Genomic DNA, 4,341 nt, shown 5'->3' on the forward strand with positions numbered 1-4,341 from the left:
ATGTTACATTTCATTCACGAACGAAGTCGATTATTGATTGTTGTTAGTGTGGTGTTGTTTCTTTATCACTAGTTAACATCAACGTTCACCAATTTGGTTAATCGTGGTGGTGTTTAAGTACTTTATCATTGATCTAATCAGGTTGCTTGTCCTATCCCTTTTGTTTTATCTAATTTTCACCCACTTACACATCAACTGGTATCAGAGCCAGGTTATCCTCGGTTGTGTTCTTATCACTTTACTGGTTTCCCTCCTCCCAAAACATCATGGCATTTCCTCATGGTATGAGTGCAGAAGAAGCTAAGAATATCATACGCGATAGGCAGATTAAAGAACTCCAAAGAACTACCGGAATCATAACTCAATAACTTACAATATTGATGGGCGAAAAATCGCGAAGGGTCAATTGGAAGCATAAAGAAGATTATGCTAGTGGTTATTCAATCGGACCTGATGTTTCTAGTTTGGATGAATCTGATCAGACATTCATTCATAGAAAAAGGATTAGAGATGAAATTAGAGATATCAAAATAGATGCTCCAGAGTTCCATGGAGGATCAAACCCATATGATTTTGTAGAATGGTTGAATGATATTGAGAACCTTTTCGATATCAATGGGTATTCTGATGAAAAAAGTAATAAAGTTGTTGTTTTGAAACTTAATAAGTATGCCTTGTTATGGTGGGAGAACCTAAAAGTTAGACGAGAACGATGTGGCAAGTCTAAGATCCAGTTTTGGAGAAAGCTTAAGAAACTATTGCATTAAGGTGTCTAAGATCATAACTAAATTGGTATATACTTGAATTGAAAGCAAAGTCCTTTTTGGTTTCCCTCATAACTAGTAATGACATAGATTATAGAATGACATTTGGAGAGAGAGGTTGATTTATTGATTTGTTAATATATTATGAGATTAATATATTAATTATAAGTAGTATTATTTAATTAAAAATTAATAAGAAATTAATTGAAATTAATTTTGGAATTAATTGGATTAATTAAAAGTGCAAAGACTTAAGTTGTAATTGTTCAGTAGTTGAACAAGAGAGATTCCATAACTTTCCATAGGTCGTGGACGAATTTTGGAGGATCCAAAGTGGATCTAGAATATTCTCTACAGATAAATAAGAGATTGGATAATTACCTAATTTTAAATATTAATATTATATTCAAATTAGGGTTTCCAGGGTTCCTTGTATCAGCTATAAATAGGGCTCTTAGGCTCCTTATTTTCGTCCACCATATACCTAAAGGAAGAGTCAAAATTTTGCTTCCACATCTCATCTCTCCTCTTGTCTTCTTGTTGCTAGGGTTTGGGTACAAACCATTAGAGGCACTAAGCTTTTGGTGCTTTCTTTCCAAGGTTTTTCAAGAAAAGATATATGGCCATGACGTGAGGTTGCGGGTTCAGATCGAATTTTCTAAGTGGTAACCTTTCGTCAACTAGCTTTGTCAATTGCCCAAGTTAAGTCTCGATGTTTTTAATGAAAGCTTGTTGGTTTCTAATGGTAACATCAGTAGTATCATATCTTTTTTCAGAAGCTTTCATAAACCTATTAAGCATTGGCTCGAAGTCGGGTTTTTTTTCCGGTGGTGGTTGTTCCTTTTGGTAGAAACCTCGTACGGTTTGCCTATGCTTCTCTTCTTTTTTCTTCTTGTATTCTTCATAAGGCAATCATTCTTTCTTGGGCTTTCTCCAATCTTCATCAAATTGGTTACCACTAGAATAACACACTTGAGCTTTTCAGTTCCCCATTTTCATCCAAATCGTAATCTTTGGTTAAGTGTGGTCCACTACAATCGTCGCACCCCACCTGAATGGCATGTATTGATTGCCCCATATTAGGTATCCTCCAGTCCATATTCTCTAACTTAGCCATCACCGCTGCCAAATTCTCATTCCCTCCATCTTCACTTCCTTTACCTCTTGTAGCATCCTCTCGCGGGTTATGATATTCTCTTGAGTGCTTCGCGAATTCTTCAATTAATTATTTAATTGTAGCGGGATTCTTCTTAGTCATTGGTCCTTAAGAATCAAGGAGTTGCCTTGTTGTCACATTCAACCCATCATAGAAGATAGAAACCTCATATTGCACGCTTAAGTCATGTTGAGGACAATTTCTTAGAAGACCTTTGTATCTTTCCCAAGCTTTGTATAAGGATTCTCTGATTTCTTGTTGGAAGTTAGCAATCTTCTTTTTAAGTTTGCCAATTTTCGAAGGAGGACTAAATTGCTCTATGAAAGCTTCACAAAGGTTGTCCCAAGTTCTAATTGTTCTAGGAGCTAATAACTTCAACCATATTTTTGCGTCTCCAGTAAATGTCACAGGAAGCATTCTCAGTAAAACTGCATCTCTTGAAACATTTAGAACATTGAAATAGTTAGCAATTTCCAAAACTTCATTGATGTGCTTGAAAGCATCTTCATAATTTTTCCCGACAAATGGTATGTCTTGAGCATCGAGAAGATATGACCCTTGAGCTTAAATTTATATGCAGTTGGAATCGTGGGTGGAACTAGACTAGGATCATTGTCATTATGCATCCTCCTTTTATAATCCTCCATCGTCATCGTGGTTATGTCCGCCATCTCTTCTTCCGCGCTTTTTATCTCTTCCTATGATTTTCTCTCTTTTTCTGTCTCATAACCAATACCCTTCTTGTTTGGATTTTTCTCAAATTGCTCGAACTTGTCAAATTGAAAAGTGCTACTTGATTCGTCAACCTTTTTATCATTCTTCTTATGGAAAGCCGATTCAGGATCTTAAAGTGGTGGAACTACTGGATTTTTGGATCCTCGAGTCATAAATCACTGAAATAAAACAAAACAAAAATTCATAAAAATGAACTAACAAAATAATAAAAACTGAAAAAGTTGAACTCACGTCGTGAGAGGTAAATCTCACATCATGAGAACAGTAAAAACAGAAATTTTAATTTTTGCAGAAAAATTAACTTTTGCGGCTTTTACCCCATAAAAAGGATCGATTAACATAAAACAATTAAATTAGCAACTGAATTAGTCGTTCCACGTCAACGGCGCCAAAAACTTAATGTGCAATAGATTTACCTATCAACTTTTAAATTTATAAACCTAACTACTTATCCACTAATGCACTTATAGGCAGTGTACCTAGTCAGTTTATAGTATAGTAAAGTAAGTTGGGTATCGAACACATGGAACAAAATTTAGCTATAAAATAATTACTAAAATTTAATCTGGACCAATAACTAAAATCAGGGGGAGTTTTTCCTGATTTTGCAAGTTCAGATTAACTTAAACTATTCAAATAACTAAAAACAAAGCAAAAACTTAACTAAAAATGATTTTAATCAAGATTAAGAGAACACTTCATTTAGCTTTGAATCCCTATATTTCCTATGGATAGTTTTTAAACATGGATTTATTCAGTTGGTTACCAAAATTAATATAATTATCAATCTTGATCCGATCTCATAATATTTTCACCAATTCATGAACTACTATGTAATGATCATACACAAGCAAACACAGAACTGGTTATTAAGAATAATTAGACTATGTAAGATATATCTAAGATAATTATATATGATGAAGATAATTAATTAAACACAAATATGATCCAATTATGTTCTCCAACACAGTTAAAGTTGTTACCTTTATCACCTAATCTAAGATTTGGTAAATCCTAGATCTAGTAATTTAATGATCATAAACTACCAGGTAATGAAGTTCATGCAATTAAAATGGTCATTCAACTACGCTTAACTTGAAGCAAAGCAACGAAGATTATAACTTTAACATGCTAGGTATTGATAATCAAACACAAGCTTAAACCAACTTCATAAAATCCATGAAAAGCAAGAAACTAACACATAGTATTAGGGTTCATCTACACTAAACGAAAGCCTAATGATTTTGCTACTCATGGCAGAAAATAAACACGAAATCACATAAGAATTACACATGATTAATCTAATGCAAACCGAATGTAATGTGTAATCTTTAAACTCTTAATCTTCAATCTTCTTCTCTTCCAAAGGGTTGTTTTCCACACTTCTCTGGCTTCTGAAATCGACTAATCTCCAGAATATTACTTCCCAATCTTCCAAAAGTCGATATGTCTAAGAATATTTATAGTTTCCTAATTTCGCTTCTCAAGTCGTGAGCTTTAAGGTCTCACGCCGTGAGATCAACACAAATCCTTATTCATCAAGGAAAATTGTTCTCCGCGTTTTTATCTTTTGGAACTTCCATTCTCACGATGTGAATATATAGTGTTCACGTCGTGAGCTTCATTATCATGTGTATGAACATGATTTTTCTATAAGTCATGATGTGGTACTCTCAAGCCAAGTCG

At 34.0% G+C, this 4,341-nt stretch overlaps 1 non-coding gene across 1 annotated transcript; it reads left to right on the forward strand.

Annotated features, from left to right (window-relative positions):
- The first annotated feature begins 2,101 nt into the window (after nucleotides 1–2,101).
- LOC145141606 (small nucleolar RNA R71) lies at nucleotides 2,102–2,208 on the forward strand. Its single transcript, XR_013722799.1, has one exon. It is a non-coding gene; the product is annotated as a small nucleolar RNA R71 (small nucleolar RNA).
- Nucleotides 2,209–4,341: the final 2,133 nt, after the last annotated feature.

The sequence above is a fragment of the Lactuca virosa genome, chromosome 9 (assembly GCF_052849685.1).
Source record: "Lactuca virosa cultivar CGN04683 chromosome 9, Lactuca_virosa_CGN04683_v6, whole genome shotgun sequence".
NCBI lineage: Eukaryota > Viridiplantae > Streptophyta > Magnoliopsida > Asterales > Asteraceae > Lactuca > Lactuca virosa.